Raw genomic sequence first — 19,056 nt, 5'->3', positions numbered from 1 at the left:
TAGTCAAATTCAAGGAGTTGAATTTGATGACTAAGTTTGATGAAGATCAAACATTAATTTATGAAGGTGTTTTTATAAGTGGAATCCATATTTTGAATGTGTGAGAGTTAGCATGACTACCAAATTTGTGAGGAGAGTCCACTGCCTGAATTTTAAGGAGAAGTTCCAAAAAAGGCAGCTTCCAAAATTGAGTAAGTCGAAAGTTGATTTTTGGACAGTTGAATTTGGCTTGTGGTTTTTTGAAAAGTTAAACTTTGCATCATTATAACGAGCTTTGTACCCTCGTCATTTTGGTTATAACATCGTTGATCGGGATTATGATGAAACCATGATTATTTATTGTTTGATGGATTATGCTTGGATTATCCTAGTAAAACTCTGTATCTTTGTTAGACAAAACACCAATTTGGAGTTTTAATTCATAGGACTGGATTATTCTAATCAAACTATAATTAGATGAAATCACATTGTCTAGATATGATCAAGACAAGATTACATTATTTGTACAATGTCTTAGTTAGATAAAACTAAAAGTAGAAGTTTTGACCAGTTGAGCCCGAGCAACCAACTCAAATACCTACTAGTAGGTGTCTTAATTTGTCAAAACTACTAGTAAGAATCTTAATGGGATTCTACATCATCCATGAAATTTATATTACATTACATGTTAAATTTACACACAAGAAAATTTCTCTCTTCTCCTACACAAGTAATTTAGGCCACCCCTATTTCATGAGAAAAAAATCTCGGCCGGGCACTACTCTCACCACCACACGCGATAGGTTCTCTGTCACCATGCCACCGCCGCTTTTCTGGTTATTGATTCTCGATGCAAATTTCATCTATATTTCTAGTTTGATCTGGACGAGAAATATAGTTTTCATTTGTTGACCTAATTGTTGGGGATTGACGAATTAAAAATCAAGTTGGTTATTCGGAAGGATATACAAGAAGATCCATCTCCGCTTATAAGCCGAAAGAATTGGAGCCAAATATTAATCGCTAAAGATAACATTTAATAAACGTCATATGAATGATTCTAGAATCATACAACACCCTAACGTCGAAAATTTGAAATTTGAAATTTCCGTTGCTTTTTGGGTGTAATAAAACGATACGTCAACATCTATATTTTTTTGTGCGTAAGATATTTGTTGGGTGTGCATGCCTTTGTTGGAGAATGATCGAAGTGCAACGTTTGAACTACTGGATGATTTAAAAAATCAGAGCTATACTGTTACTATCAATTAATTTTTGGTGAAACAACATGATGCGAACGTGGACGTCCTAAGGAAAGCATGGGATCCTTTGCAGTTGCCGGAGGGACCAATCACGAGGGGTCGACTAAAGAGATTCAAGGAGGCGCTACAAGGAGTCATGAGCAAGCCGGAAGAGGTCGTGATGCATGGGAGTACGTTTGGAGGCCAACGGAAAGTCATTCAAGCATTGAGTTTGCTGACCGAGTCTGGACGGACCTGTACACAGACCTACACACGGGGTCCGTGTCCTTTACAAGCTGGGATGAGTTTTTACAGTGGCTCCACGGACCTGGAGACGGACCCAGGCACGGGGTCCGTGCCCTATGTATTTGGCGAAGGCAGTGTCTACATGGACCCGTACACGGAGGTGAGCACGGGGTCCGTGTCCCTTGATCCCGACTGAAGATGAGTTACAGTATGTACACGGACCCAGACACGGAGGTCTGCACGGGGTCCGTGCCTAGTGTTTTCTGCGCGGATTTGTTTCCTTTTCTAGAGTTTTATTATTTTGGGAGACTAGATTTTTGATATCTTTTCTTTATTATAATGTATTTGGACGAAATTCAACACACAATACACATATTATTTTGAGTTTATCAAACTTGTGAGAATTTTCTCTCAACTTTTCAAAGCTTTTAGCTTTGTCAAATCAAATCAAACTTATCAAAGTTTTTAACTTTGTGGCGTTTGTCGGTCGTTGCTTGTGCGGATTGTCGTAGGCGAAGTTCTTCGAAGGTTCGTATAGTTTTCGATTGTTTATCCTTGTGTTTATTTGTTGCTAAACTCTTGCTAGTTTAGAGGTGAATATCACACAATACTTGAATCAAAAGATCGGGAAAACACACAGATCTTAATATCGTAATTGAATAGAGGGTGCGATTTATTTTTAATCGTGTTTGCTATTTATTCGTGTCAAGATTCACATCATTTGGTATCAGAGCTTTAGGTTTATTGAATTCAAGTAAATTATCTTGTTCTTAAATTGCAGATCTGTATTATCTATTCGTTTATTTTCAGATCTGTTTTGTTCTATCGTTCTTCGCAATTTTTTCGTGAATCTGTGATTCTCGAAATTTGTTGGTGACTTTTTTTTTGGAATTTTCGAGTAGTACTCAAGCAAAAAAAAAAAAAAAAAAAAAGAGTACAAAAATTCCGAAAATTCACCATTATTTCATTTTGATATCTTGTTCTATTTTCTTTAGAGAGTCATATTTAATTGTCTCTCACAGTAAAAAAAAAATTCATATTCGAATTTCTTGTCTACACAGTCCAAGTGAGTCGGTCGCATTTGTTCACAAGTTTGAACCTTGATTGTTTGATATCCCAAATACAAAGGTTGAGCACACTTTTGAGAGTACTATCAAATTCGAGTGGAAACATTTGAGTGTGAGTGTTATTTCTTTGGAGTGACTAGTGAGTATTTGTTGTGAGCAAAAAAAATAAGAGAGGAGAGACGAGTGAAGTTCTTTGGAGTGACCGGTGAGCTTTTGGGTGAGGAGTTATTTGTTTTCTACTAACATTTTCTTGCAGGTACAATTCTAAGAATTAGATGGAGAAGGAGGTAGGAGATAATTCGAACCCGGGGTCATCTAAGTTCCCACTGTAGGCGTTGTTTGGGGATTTTAGTAGGATGATGACGACCCAAATGGAGTCGTTGCATGAGAGGTTGGGTAAACTTGAGGTTAGTGTTAGTGGGGGTAAACCTAAGCCTAGGGATTTGGGTAGAGATGACGAGGAGTATGATCTAGGAGGAGGCGATGAGAGTCAAAATGAGAATTGGGGTAGGAATGGAAGAGATAGAGGATTTGGTAGAGGAAGAAGGGAGGCCATGCGGGGTAGGTATGAGGAGACTAGGGAAGATGGTCACATGGGTAGTATTAAGATGAAAATCCCTTCATTCCATGGGAAATCTGACCCGGAGGCGTACCTAGAATGGGAAAGGAGGGTAGAGTTCGTATTTGAATGTCACCACTACTCCGAACAAAAGAAGGTGAGGTTGGCGGTGGTTGAGTTCTTAGACTATGCTCTCATTTGGTGGGATCAATTAGTGACCACTAAAAGAAAGTATAATGAGAGACCCATTGAATCTTGGGATGAAATGAAGAGTGTAATGAGGAAGAGGTTTGTACCTAACCACTATTATAGGGAGATGTTTAAGAGTTTACAAACTTTGAGGCAAGGATTGAAGATTGTTGAGGACTACTATAAGGAGATGGAAGTACTCATGATTAGGGCAAATACTGAGGAGGATAATGAAGCAACTATGGCTCGTTTTCTTTGTGGTTTGAACAGGGAGATCCAAGATCAAGTGGAGCTTCGGCACTACTTAGATCTAGACGAGATGGTGCAAATGGCCATTAAAGTGGAGCAACAACTCAAGAGGCGAGGAGTTGGCCGTACCAATCAAACCGGAGGTGCATCTTCTTCTTGGCGCCCAAATGCGGCCAAGCGAGATGATAGCAAAGTGGTGACCAAGCCTAAGTTTGAACCAAAACAAGAGGCACCTAGGCATGGAGTACAAGGTAAATCTGAAATTCCTACTACTCGTTCTAGAGATGCAAAATGTTTTAGATGTCAAGGATTGGGCCATATTGCTAGTGAGTGTCCTAATAAGAGAGTCATGTTTTTGAATGATTATGGTGAATATGAGTCTCAAAGTGAGGGGGATGGCGAGGGTAGTGATGATGATATGCCGGAGTTGGAGGATCCCGATGAGGGATATGGGGCGGTTGTAGGAGAAGCTCTAGTGACTAGGCGAATCATGAGTGCCCAAGTCAAAGATGAGGAGATTAACCAAAGGGAGAACTTGTTTCACACTAGATGTTTTGTGAGTGGTAAGGTGTGCAATGTCATCATAGATGGGGGAAGTTGCACCAATGTGGCTAGCATTGAGATGGTTGAGAAATTGTGATTGCCTACAATAAAACATCCTCAACCATATAAGCTTCAATGGTTGAACGATTGTGCGGAGGTGAGAGTGAATAGGCAAGTTCTAGTGTCCTTTTCAATTGGGAAGTATGTGGATGAGGTTTTGTGTGACATGGTACCTATGCATGCTTGTCATATATTGTTGGGTAGGCCATGGCAATTTGATAGGCGAGTGACTCACGATGGGTTCAAAAATAAGTACTCGTTTGTCTTGAAAAAAGAAACTGTTGTCTTACTTCCATTGTCCCCAAAGCAAGTATTGGAGGACCACTTGAAAAAAAAGAAGAGAGATGAGGCCGAAAAAAATAGTGAATTAAAAAGTGAGATGGCCTCTGAAAATAAAATTGAAGTGGCTGAAAAAAAGAGAGTTGAAAAGAGTGAGATAGCCACACAAACAAAAAAAGAGAGGAAAGAAATTGAGGGAAAAGAAAAGGAGAGGAAAGAGGCCAAAAAGAATTCTTATATGGCCCAAAAGGCTGAGATAAAACACTTGTTGCACACACATGAACCACTTGTGTTAATTCTTTACAAGGAGATCCTCCTTAACACAAGTGATATATCCGGATCCCTTCCGAGCATTGTTGTTTCACTATTGCAGGAATTTGACGATGTATTTCCGGAAGAGCTACCTCAAGACTTACCACCATTGAGGGGAATTGAGCACCAAATTGATTTGGTGCCCGGGAGTGCCTTGCCGAACCGCCCAGCTTATAGGAGCAATCCGGAGGAGACTAAGGAGCTACAAAGGCAGGTAAGTGAGTTATTAGATAAAGGTTATGTGCGTGAGTCCATGTCACCTTGTGCGGTGCCTGTTTTGCTAGTCCCTAAGAAAGATGGCTCATGGCGTATGTGTGTCGACTGTAGAGCAATCAATAACATAACCATTAAGTATAGGCATCCCATACCTAGACTAGATGATATGTTAGATGAATTGCATGGGTCTTGCATTTTTAGTAAGATTGATTTGAGGAGTGGGTATCACCAAATTAGAATGAGAGAAGGTGATGAGTGGAAAACTGCTTTCAAAACTAAATATGGGTTGTATGAGTGGATGGTTATGCCTTTTGGTTTAACTAATGCACCTAGCACCTTTATGAGGTTAATGAATCATGTCTTGCGTGCACATATAGGTAAATTTGTTGTGGTTTACTTTGATGATATCCTAGTGTATAGCAAGAATCTTGAAGAGCATGTTAAACATTTGAAACTTGTGCTAATCACATTAAGGGCTGAAAATTTGTATGCTAACTTAAAGAAGTGTGATTTTTGTACAAACAAACTTGTGTTTCTTGGTTTCGTTGTGAGTTCACAAGGGATATAAGTGGATGAAGACAAGGTAAGTGCTATTCGAGATTGGCCATCGCCTACTACTGTTGGTCAAGTCCGAAGCTTTCATGGTCATGCAAGCTTCTATAGGAGGTTTGTAAAGGATTTTAGCACATTGGCGGCACCGATGACGGCGGTCATCAAGAAGAACGTTCCATTCTGTTGGGGCGAGGAGCAAGAGAAGTCCTTTAATATTATCAAGCAAAAATTAATTAATGCTCCTTTACTTGTGTTACCTGATTTTGCTAATACTTTTAAAATTGAATGTGATGCTTCAGGTGTAGGTATTGGTGGCGTGTTGATGCAAGGAGGAAGGCCGGTGGCGTATTTTAGTGAGAAGCTCAATGGGGCAACGCTGAACTATCCCACGTATGACAAGGAGTTCTATGCACTTGTGAGGACTCTTGAGACGTGGCAGCACTACTTGAGGCCTAAAGAGTTTGTGATTCATACGGATCATGAGTCTCTAAAGCACCTCAAGGGGCAACAAAAGCTGAACAAACGGCATGCTAAGTGGGTGGCCTTCATAGAGACATTCCCCTACATGATCAAGTATAAGCAAGGTAAGGAAAATGTAGTGGCCGACGCACTATCACGGAGGTATGTACTTTTCTCTACTTTGGAATCTAAAATATTGGGGTTTGAACTTGTTAAAGAGTTGTATGTGCTAGATGATGATTTTAAGGAAGTGTTTGAAACTTGTATGCATGGTCCACATGATAAATTCTACTTGCATAAAGGTTTCTTGTTTAGAGAGGATAAATTGTGCATTCCCAAGTCATCAATTCGTGAATTACTTGTTAGGGAGGCACATAGGGGTGGCCTAATGGGGCACTTTGGGGTGGCTAAGACTTTAAGTGCATTGCATGAACATTTTTATTGGCCACACATGAAGCGTGATGTTGAACGTATTTGTGAGAAGTGCATAACTTGTAGACAAGCTAAGTCTAGGACACTACCTCACGGATTATATACACCACTTCCCGTCCCTAGTGAACCTTGGATGGATATTTCTATGGACTTTGTTTTGGGGTTACCTAGGACAAAGAAGGGGAGAGACTCTATATTTGTTGTTGTGGATAGGTTTTCGAAAATGGCACACTTTATTGCTTGTCACAAGACTGATGATGCATCTAACATTGCGGACCTATTCTTTAGAGAAGTCGTTAGGCTGCATGGCATGCCTAGGACCATTGTGTCGGACCGTGATGTTAAATTCCTAAGTTACTTTTGGAAAACACTGTGGGCTAAACTTGGCACTAAATTACTGTTTTCTACGACCTGTCATCCTCAAACTGATGGTCAAACTGAGGTAGTTAATAAGACGTTAGGAACTTTATTACGTGCTATTCTCAAGAAGAACTTAAAGAATTGGGAAAATTGCTTTTCATTTGTTGAATTTGCTTATAATCGTTGTGTGAACTCTACTACTAGCTATTCACCATTTGAGATTGTATATGGTTTCAATCCTTTGACTCCGTTGGATTTGATGTCTTTACCTGTGAGTGAAAGGTTAAACTTAGACGGCAAAAAGAAGGCTGAATTCGTTAGGAGTTTGCATGAGAAGGTAAAAGCCAATATTGAGAAGCGAAATGAGCAATATGCTAAGCAAGCCAACAAAGGGAAAAAGAAGGTGGTATTCGAGAAGGGCGATTGGGTGTGGCTACACTTGAGGAAGGAGAGGTTTCCGGAGAAGCGACGCTCAAAGCTACTACCTAGGGGCGATGGACCATTCCAAGTTCTAGAGAGGATCAATGACAATGCCTACAAACTCGACTTGCCAGGTGAGTATAATGTTAGCTCTACTTTTAATGTTAGTGACTTTTCGTTGTTTGATGTAGGTGACGAGCAAGATTTGAGGACAAATCCTTCTCAAGAAGGGGAGGATGATGCGAACGTGGACGTCCCAAGGAAAGCATGGGATCCTTTGCAGTTGCCGGAGGGACCAATCACGAGGGGTCGACTAAAGAGATTCAAGGAGGCGCTACAAGGAGTCATGAGCAAGCCGGAAGAGGTCGTGATGCATGGGAGTACGTTTGGAGGCCAACGGAAAGTCATTCAAGCATTGAGGTTGCTGACCGAGTCTGGACGGACCTGTACACGGACCTACACACGGGGTCCGTGTCCTTTACAAGCTGGGATGAGTTTTTACAGTGGCTCCACGGACCTGGAGACGGACCCAGGCACGGGGTCCGTGCCCTATGTATTTGGCGAAGGCAGTGTCTACACGGACCCGTACACGGAGGTGAGCACGGGGTCCGTGTCCCTTGATCCCGACTGAAGATGAGTTACAGTATGTACATGGACCCAGACACGGAGGTCTGCACGGGGTCCGTGCCTAGTGTTTTCTGCGCGGATTTGTTTCCTTTTCTAGAGTTTTATTATTTTGGGAGACTAGATTTTTGTTATCTTTTCTTTATTATAATGTATTTGGACGAAATTCAACACACAATACACATATTATTTTGAGTTTATCAAACTTGTGAGAATTTTCTCTCAACTTTTCAAAGCTTTTAGCTTTGTCAAATCAAATCAAACTTATCAAAGTTTTTAACTTTGTGGCGTTTGTCGGTCGTTGCTTGTGCGGATTGTCGTAGGCGAAGTTCTTCGAAGGTTCGTATAGTTTTCGATTGTTTATCCTCGTGTTTATTTGTTGCTAAACTCTTGCTAGTTTAGAGGTGAATATCACACAATACTTGAATCAAAAGATCGGGAAAACACACGGATCTTAATATCGTAATTGAATAGAGGGTGCGATTTATTTTTAATCGTGTTTGCTATTTATTCGTGTTAAGATTCACATCATTACAACAAGCATTATATTTGAATCACGTATGAAAAACTTTAATTGTAAACATGAGCAATTATTGAAAATACAAGTTTATATTAATTAATGACTAAATTATATGAAATACAAATCATCTGTAAGTTGATGGTAGTATTAATATTAACCACTCAAACGAATGTAATTTCGTTGCCGATTGTTTGACAAAGTCAGAATCGACATACCATAATTGTGATGGTTAGATTTTTGTTTTACCTGATTTTCCACAAGAAAAAGACAATGAATTCAGTTTTTGGATACATAAGTCAAAATAATTAACTATATATTTTTAGAAATTTAGTTTAAATTAAATTGTGTTTACACATAGAAGTCAGAGCAAGAAATATATATATATATATATATATATATATATATATATGGAAAAAAAGTTACATTTGAAAGAGAACCTACTTTAAAAAAATATTTAAAAAGCCAGAAGTTATAGAAACTAGAAAATAATAGTTTTTTTTTATTAAATTCCTTTTAGAAACAGAAAATATAATTCTCAATATAATATCCAAACACGATTGCTATTTTTAAAAAAAGAATAAAAGTTTTATAAAAATAGATAATTTAGTCAATAAAAAATATTTTAGCATAACCCTATTTAATGCAGAGAACAAAGATATTTTGATAGCCAAGTAGGCAACGTGTGTCTCGTTAGGGGACAAATTGGACATACGCAGCGTGTAGCATTGCTTCTCAGGTATGGGCTTCGTGGGCCGACAACTTATGGGTCACAATCCCATTGTGGGGGTCCAATAAGGAGTGGCTGAAGTTGCCAGTCCCCACCATATTGGCAGCTTCCACTCCACGTGAGCATCAATTCTATTATCCTAGTCAGATTTCTCTACTGCCAGGTAAGCATTAGATATTTTCCGAACTCCTCGTTGGGTGACGAGTGGGCCTATTAGAATCATTGGAAATAGACTGTCGACATTGAATCATCGTGTGCAAACTATTTGGTCGTTTAACATTTAAATAATTTATAGTTTATTGACATGTCATTTTTTGTCACATTTGCTTGCATATGCAAATTTTCAATCCTTAAAAACGACGTTGGCTGACTTTGGTTTTGTGACATTGGTATTTGTTAATTTGCTAAATTAAATAAATGCTTCATCAAAATATACAACATAAAAAAACCGAGAACACGCACTCTCTGGACTTGTATTTGAGATGGTTGAGTCTATCCTATACTTAGAGTAACATTATCTATTTGTTTCAATACAAAACATTCAATTGATCATCTGATGATATTCACATACTTTATTTGGGATTCAGTTTATCAATTGAATATCTTGTATTAAAATATAAAAGAAGATATACTCGTAGTGTACATAGCATAGACTGACCATTTGGGAAATGGAAGTTCTGCCTTAAGGACGAAACCATATATATTGTAATATACATATACATATACATATATACACATACATACAAATTCACAACTTTATTGAAAATTTCATAAAAACGACATAGTGATTGTGTCTTTGCCGATCATCTTATTTCAATATTTCATCACTTAACAAAAGGAATTAAGGAAAAACACAAGTTTAATAATAAAAATTCATATTTAAAAATTCGATCGAGTGATACTTTCAATAATAAGCCCCTTCAATTCTTTTATCAGAAACACATTTTCTTGAAACTAAACTCGGAAGACACCGGTTTGTATATAGTAAGGGTGACCTGGTGATAGTAAATCCGGAGGACGAGGGAGTATCATCGAAGATCCATGCATATCTAGAGAATATGATAACTCTATAAAATAAGGTAATCTTTTCCCGCTATTTAGATGCGTCAAGTATGATACAGATTGAATTTTCTGCTTATTGCCTTAGAACTTACAATAACACTTTGTTTAATCACTCAAGGGGCGTCGACGAAATGAATAATATTTAATGTCATGAAAGGAGGATTATGGGGAATAATTTGTATATATGGGGTGGTTTTGTTAGAGTATGTCTCAAGCGAGCCAACATTTAACTTGTGTTTTATTGAATCTTGTGTAAAAATAATCTTTATTTTAAAAATATTTTATGGTTTTATCCTATTATGTTATTTACTTTATTTGTATGTCAATGCAAACTGTATAGATGAAGATCTTATATATGTTATGGTACTATGAGTTTGTGCATATGATGAGGATCATGAAATTCATTTATAAATCGATATATATATATATATATATATTCTAAATGTGTTTTTAGTCGATTCATCCATCTAAAATAAGGATTAAGGCTGCTCAAGCTTGAGACTATCATTTATGATGTGGTGTACCACGTTTCATTGGTACGGTCATGGAAATGTCAAACATACATACGAGTGATCATATGATAAATAACTTAACAACATTCATTCGAACTTTTTAGGTGATTTTCACTTATCGAATGAATAAGTTCGCAATTATGGTTGTATACCATTAGTCGTTTGAACTGAGACAACATGAATACCTTACGTACCAGCATTGTACTTTGATTCATTTACCGACTCCACAAAGATTATCAAGTGGTGAAGTTTGGTGTATTCTGCTCACCTATGGATGTAGATTTTATATGTTATCTGTTGAATTAATAATGGAAGGAATCTCTTGCATAGTATGAGTTGTGCTTTAAAAAAAGGTCTTTTCTTAGTTGCACACATGATGCTACTATGACAACTCAAAGAAACATCACATTGTTTCGAATTCATTTGCAACTCTCGATATACCAATGGTTGTACATTTAATCGGGAGATATGAATTGAAAGGACATTACTGTACGCTAATCATAACATATTTATTCTTGTAGGGAAAATAAGTTATACTTAAGGGATCATAGGACGATGCTATTAGATACCCTTACCATGATCTGATGGGTGCCATCATACTTGAGTTATGACGTTCTTCTTATCACTAGATTGATGCACAAAATGAGGCTAATTAGGGTAAGCCATAAGATATACGTGTTGTCTCGAATCACATGACTTAAATAAACCCACGATTAGTTGTATCACTGAATCATTGAGAGTCATATAAATACTGAATTATGTGTTCAGATTGAGATAGTCGAATTCAAGAATTTGAATTCGATGACTGAGTTTGATGGTGATCAAACATATTGTTGGAAATCAAATTTTGGAGTTTGACAAACTGAAGAAACTAACTGAATTATGAGACAACTGAATATTTAACAACTGAAACCAGCTGAACAAATGAAGAAAACTGATCAGTTGGAAACCGATCAGTTAATATACTCAGCCGCATAAGTTTCAGTTAAAACATATCTCAACTGAATGCTTCTCGGGAAAGAACATTCAACCGACAAAAGGACATAGTAAATAGCAAATGAATATGGAAAGCCGCACCTCAATCATTACAGCATAGAACAACGTATTTCGGCTATTGCAATTAAGACGCCGTATGACAATCAATGAAGAGAACATTGCCCAACAAATGATGAAGTGGCAATCAACGGATACAAGAATTCAAATACATCTCAAAGTTACCGTTGAAAGAGAAGTATATAAATATGACTGAAGAACATCTGAAAAGTAGAGACGATCACTCAATCTTAAGCTTGTTGTTACTCTGTCAAAAACATAGCTCACTTTCATTTGAATTACTCGCAGCAATCAAGGCTACAATCTGAGCTTATTAGCACTCTCTAAAAGCTGTTAGATTCAATTGTGCTAATATCAGTTACGTACTTAGAATATTTTGTAGAACTAAGAGTTTCAGTTTTGTCAGTTGTAAGTCCAAACTGAAGTGGGTCTGTACAAGTGTTGTATTTGATCAAAGTCTTTTAGTGAATATCATATCCTTGTGATAGAAGGGGTGACGTAGGAGTAATTAAATTCTCCGAACATCCAGAAACAACTCTTGCATATTTCTTTCAGTTTCGTATTCTATCTTTCAGTCAGTTACTTTCCGCAACTACTCTAGTTTAACTGATTGTTATTGACCAACAAGATTCCGAGATTCAGTTTATCACTAAACTGAACTCAAATATTGTTAAAGAACAATTTTAAGTGTAAGTGTTTATTCAACCCCCTCTTCTAAACACTCTTGTTACGACAACCGATCCTATCAAGTGGTATCAGAGCAGTTGAATCTTGTTCTTGAATACTTCTGATCTATAAATCTGCTGGCATGACTTCATTCAATAAAATTCCTATGTTCTCAAGAGAAGATTTCGATGACTGGAAAATCAGAATGCAGGTTCACTTAGCTGCACAAGATGATGATATGTGGTATGTCATAACAGACGGACCCATGAAGATTCTAAAAGCAAACACAGCAATTGCCATAACTGAAGGGGCACCACAGAGAATTCAAAATCCCAGAGAAGAGTGGACAACTGAGGACAAAAGGAAAGCTAATCTTGACAATGTGACCAAAGATACTCTATACAAAACACTGGACAAAGCAACTTTCAACAAAATAAAGATGTGCAAAACAGCAAAAGAAATTTGGGAGAAGTTGATTCAGTTATATGAAGGAAATGACCAAACAAAAGAAAATAAACTCTCAGTTGCTGTTAAAAAATTTGACAATATCAAAATGAAGGTTGGAGAATCAATGAATGAGTATGATGAAAGGGTGAGCAGTATTGTAAATGAATTAAATGCACTCGGAAAAGTGTATACCAACAAAGAGGTTGCACTAAAAGTGATTAGAGGTCTTCCAAAGGAATGAGATGTCAAAACTATGGCTATGAGAGAATCTAAAGACTTAAACCAGATCGAACTTCATGAACTATTTGCTGATTTAAAAACTTATGAATTTGAATTGCAGAACAGAGAAGGAGAACCATCTACTCCTACAACTACAACTGCTGTAGCAGCTGTCAGAACTGAACCAACTAGTTCAGCCGAGAAATCTGCTGATCAGTTAAGCAATGATGCTATGTCATTATTCATCAAAACGTTTGGGAGGTTCATGAAAAAGAACCAAGGAAACTTTCAGAAGCAATACCAGAGAAATAATTCCAAAGAAGAAACAAATGCTTGCTACAATTGTGGCAAAACAGGTCATTACATTGCTGACTGTCCTAAACCTAAAAAGGATAGTCAATGATCAACTGACAGAAGAAAGAAACCATATGAGCATAAGAGAAGACCCAGAGATGATAAGAAAACCTACAGAAAGAAACACAAAGTTCTATTAGCTGAAGAGAACAAATCCAAATGGGCAGAAACTGATAGTGACGAATCAGAACCAGAAAGCTCATATAGCTCAAGTGATGAAGAGGAAGTCAAATGTCTAATGGCAGATGATACTGAAGCAGAGGTATTTGATTTTAGTTCAACTGATTTTACACGAGAAGAACTCATTTTAACATTGCATGAAATGGTAAATGAGTACCGGAAACTTGCATCATCATTTGAGGAAATAAAGTCAAAGCAAAATGATCCCATGGACAACAAAACCAAAACTGATGAATCAGTTGATAGGTTGAGTTTAAAAAGGGAAATTGCTGAGCTAAAAGCAGAGAAAAAGAAAGATCAGTTACTGATCCAGAAATTGATCCTTGAAAATTCAAAACAGACTGAACTCATTCAATCTTGTAATAAGTCGTCTACTGCATTGAATGAGATGCATAATTCACAAAAATCAGTTTCTGATAAAACTGGTTTAGGGTTCAGTAATCAAGGAGAAACGTTTTCAAATGATACTCAACCAAAGCTGACAATGAACAAAGGGAAGTACATTCAATTTGTCAGATCAACAGTAGAACAAGAGAAATTTGAGCCCAGCAAACTGAATGAAAAACCTATTGAGAATATGTATAAGGCCAGAAGACATGGAGTTGGTTACAGTCCAAAAATCTCTACTGACTCAGAAAATCATTCATCAAAAAGATTTAGTAAGAATTATTCAAATTATTATAACTGCAAACCAGTCCAGAAAAGATACAGACTAAACAATCAGTTGAACCAAGCTAAAATACATACTGTATCATCTGTACACTATTCACCAAGCACACAAAAACCGAGAAAAACCATTTAGAATAAAGCTACTGGAAAGTCAGTTAGACTAATCCAAGTATGGGTTCCAAAGGGACTAATAAGCTTTGGACCCAAATAGATATGGTACCAAATCATATTATGTGTGTGTGTTTGCAGGTAACAGGTACAAATAAAAATTCAATATGGTATTTGGACAGCGGTTGCTCACGACATATGACAGGAGATGCAAGTATGCTATCTCAACTGATCAAATATAGTGGTCCAAACATCAGTTTCGGAGATAATTCCAAAGGTAAAACTGTGGGTAAGGGTAAGATTATCCATGGTAACTTTACTATTAAAGATGTTTTATTAGTAGAGAATCTGAAGTATAACTTGATTAGTATCAGTCAGTTATGCGACAATGGATTCTCGGTACAATTTGATAAAAACTCATGCTTAGTTAAAACATCAACTGATGAAATCATAATAACTGGCAAACGATGTGGAAACACATATAAAGTCAGTTGGAATGAACAGCCTCATGCACCAGTCTGCTTCATTGCTTGAAAGTCATCTCAAAACTGGTTGTGGCATAAAAGGTTAAATCATTTAGACTTTAAATCCATTGCTTATCTGAGTAAACATGAACTTGTAACTGGTTTGCCCAAAATAAATTTTTCAAAAGAAAAACTTTGCTCAGCATGTCAGTATGGAAAACAAGTACGATCTTCTTTCAAAAACAAGGGCTGTAAATCTTCATCCCGATGCTTAGAACTATTGCACATGGATCTCTTCGGTCCAATACCATTCATGAGCTTAGGGGGAATGAAATACACCTTGGTGGTCGTAGATGATTTTTCAAGATTTACTTGGGTTATATTTTTCAAATCCAAAGACCATACGGCTGGACAACTGATTAAACTCTTCAAAAGACTTTTAAATGAAAAATCAGTTGGGATTGATCGAATCAGGTCTGATCGAGGAACTGAATTCATCAATCAAACACTTTCAAGTTTTCTAGAAAATGCTGGAATCAAGCATGAGCTCTCAGCAGCAAGAACTCCTCAGCAAAACGGTGTAGCTGAGAGAAGAAATCGGACCCTAAAAAAAGCTGCTAGAACAATGCTTGCTGATTCTGGCATTTCTCAAAGATTTTGGGCAGAGGCAGTAAACACTGCATGTTATACTCAGAACAGATCAATGATTAATAAGAATCATATGAAAACACCATATGAGATCTGGCATGGAAGAAAAAGTATAATCACTTATTTCAAAATATTCGGCTGTAGATGCTTCATTCATGATAATGGTAAAAATTACTTAAAAGCATTTGATGCCAAATCTGCAGAATGAATATTCCTTGGATATTCATCAGTTAGTATAGCTTATAGAGTCTTTAATAAGAAAACTTTAAATGTTGAAGAATCTGCACATGTTGATTTTGATGAAACTGTACTAACTGATAAGCCAACTGATCAAGTTGAGCTAGCTGATCGATTTACAGATATCAGTTTGGAAGATGATGAAAAAGAAGAAAGTCATAACAATCAAGACATCTTTCAAACACCAGAACCAGAAATATTGGATCAATTAAATGAGCAGGAAGTCAATGATGACAATCAGTTATTAAAGCAAACTGATAACATTCAAATACCAGCTGACGAGGTATCAACTGAAACTGAAAATTGCACTCAGTTACCAACTGAAGAAGTTGCTGATGCAACAAATGCAGAGTACAGATGGAGAAAATCACATCCACCACATCTGGTAATAGGAAATCCATCTGATCCAGTAAGAACTCGCAATCAAATGTTAAATTTATTTATTCATTCAGCTTTTGTTTCACAACTGGAACCAAAGAAAACTGATGAAGCTCTTGCTGATCCTAATTGGGTAAATGCTATGCAAGAAGAGCTGAATCAGTTCACTCACAATAACGTCTGGAACTTAGTTTCAAGACCAACTTCAAAAACCATTATAGGTACAAAATGGGTGTACAGGAATAAACTAAACGAGGACGGTTCAGTTATACGCAACAAAGCAAGACTAGTAGCACAAGGATATAGGCAAGAAGAAGGAATTGACTACGATGAGACGTATGCTCCAGTTGCAAGATTGGAAGCAATCAGAATATTTCTTGCTTATGCATCTCACAAAAACTTCAAAGAGTACCAGATGGATGTGAAGAGTGTATTTCTAAATGGTCAGTTACAAGAAGAAGTATATGTCGAACAACCTCCAGGTTTTGTAAACCACAAACTTCCTGATCATTTATACTATTTGAACAAAGCATTATATGGTATTAAACAAGCTCCTAGGGCTTGGTATAAAACTCTTTCAAAATTCCTAACTGATCATGACTTTACAGTCGGATCAGTTGATAAGACCCTGTTTAAATTTACTAAAAGTAATCATATTCTACTAGTTCAAATTTATGTTGATGATATAATTTTTGGGTCAACTAACCCCAAATTGTGCGAAAAGTTTGCTAAGTTAATGCAGGATAAGTTTGAAATGAGCATGATGGGTGAACTGACATTCTTTCTTGGACTGCAAGTGAAGCAACTGGAAACTGGTATATTCATTAGTCAAACAAAATATACAAAAGAGTTGCTAAAGAAATTTGGTATGGAATCATGTTCAGCTGCAACAACTCCCATGAACTCATCAGTTAAACTAGACACTGACGAAGGGGGAATATCAGTGGAGGCGACATTATATAGAGGGTTAACAGGTTCATTGTTATACCTAACAGCCAGTCGGCCTGATATTGTTTTTGCTGTATGTATGTATGCCAGATTTCAAGCAAACCCTAAGCAATCACATTTCTCAGCTGCTAAAAGAATTCTGAGATATCTTAAGAACACGCAAAATGTTGGGCTATGGTATTCCAAAGACTCCACCTTCAATTTAGTTGGATACTCAGATGCAGATTATGCATGATGTAAGCTTGATCGCAAAAGTACAAGTGGATCTTGTCAGTTCTTAGGAGACAGACTGATCTCTTGGTTCAGCAAGAAGCAGACATCCATAGCTACCTCAACAACAGAAGCAGAATATCTTGCTGCTGGTAGCTGTTGTGCACAACTGATCTGGATTCAGCAACAACTGAAGGATTATGGAGTAACATCAACTGAATCGTCCATATTTTGTGATAATACCAGCACAATTGCCATCACTTACAATCCAGTTCTTCACTCAAAGACCAAGCATATAGATGTCAGACATCACTTCATCAGGGATCATGCGTTAAAGAAGGATATTCGACTAGAATATATTTCAACTGAACAGCAAGCAGCTGACATCTTCACAAAACCATTACCCGAGGCTAAGTTTTCTTATTTTCGAAATATTCTTGGTTTAATTGATTTATCTTAGAAATTATTAGTAATATTGCTTCACTAACAGAATTATACGAAGAAAATAAGAACACAACAAATTAAAAATAACACTTCATTAAGAATACCAACGTTCCCATTTTACAGAAGATATCATAGAATCAACTGAATCTAGCCACGCCCTAACCCAATCATTTAACTCATAAATTCGAACTCTAGCAAATGCCCTAGATTTCGAAATCTTATCAACAACATGCCACTCCTTCCATAGCATCGCCTCCAAAAGACATTTGTCTTCAACCAAATCCCTAACATGTCTAACTTCAAAACGTTCAAGGTACTTCAATGCTCTTGCCTCCTGAGCACGAGTAGGAATAGCACCACTGTCACTCACCCTCTTCAACTCATGAATCTTTTCCCATGTTGACATCACCTTCTAAAAGACATATATCTCCATCTTTCTCTTGATATTTGTTAAACGAGGGGTTGACTGCTCAGTAACATGAACATGAGTGATGCTGCATGCATCAGAATCAGACATATTGAAATATTTTTGAACTGATATTGCATCACATTTTTATTACTATCATCTTATTTATAGGAAAATGACGTTGGAGAAGCTGAAGAGTCTCACGAAAATTAATGCTTCTTTCACATTTACCAAGGACTTTAAGTTGTCAGTTGTTCATAGTCAACTGACACCATTTTGAATTCTGTTATAATTGTTTAAATAGTCCCAGTTCATGATCAACATATGACAATTAGTTTCTCATCAGTTTATGTCACAACTGATGAAATATATCACTTGCAGAAAAACAGAGTTAAAATCAGATAAATATTTCATTACTTATAAAGGTTGGTCTGGATTACATCATCATATTTATTCTCCACAACAATTATCCAAAATTTCAGCCAAACAGATAAAGAAGAAGGAGCAGTCATGAGAAAGCTGTGAGAATGAGCTATGCGCCTTAGAATCTTCAATTCCTTGCGGAGCATCAGCTGATACATGTGACCATCCTTGAAGACGTCCACCCATACAGCAATATTCAAGTGCTCTCGCACTTGATTCAGTTCTGCCACCAATTCAGGAGTGGTGGCCTCTCCAGAATTGTACAAGAGCTCAAGCTCCTGCAATCGCTCCCAGTAATGCAAACTTTCATAGAAGACTTCGTCTTCAATCTCAGCCTTCCTGGCCTCTACAGAAAAGGGAGAAAGACTTGAGTCACCCGTATCAGACATTTTTGAATATTTTGGATGATATGTCTAAAACTAATTGATTTATTTCTATTTATAGGAGAATATCAAGAAAGCTGAAGAGTCGTCAACGGTTCAGCAAGACCAATAACTTCTCGCACTCTTAAAATTATTTTGTAGCACTACTTTAATTATTTTATGCACCAATTTAGGGGGAATATTAATTTTAAAAGGTTAACTGAGAAGACAG

At 37.0% G+C, this 19,056-nt stretch overlaps 1 pseudogene; it reads left to right on the top strand.

The window, feature by feature from the left end:
* The first annotated feature begins 3,087 nt into the window (after positions 1-3,087).
* LOC140840722 (uncharacterized) lies at positions 3,088-18,319 on the top strand (annotated as a pseudogene).
* Positions 18,320-19,056: the final 737 nt, after the last annotated feature.

This window comes from Primulina eburnea, chromosome 9 (assembly GCF_022965805.1).
Source record: "Primulina eburnea isolate SZY01 chromosome 9, ASM2296580v1, whole genome shotgun sequence".
Classification (NCBI taxonomy): Eukaryota; Viridiplantae; Streptophyta; class Magnoliopsida; order Lamiales; family Gesneriaceae; genus Primulina; species Primulina eburnea.
Note: the sequence above shows the minus strand (reverse complement) of the source record. Positions and strands in the feature narration are given on the sequence as shown.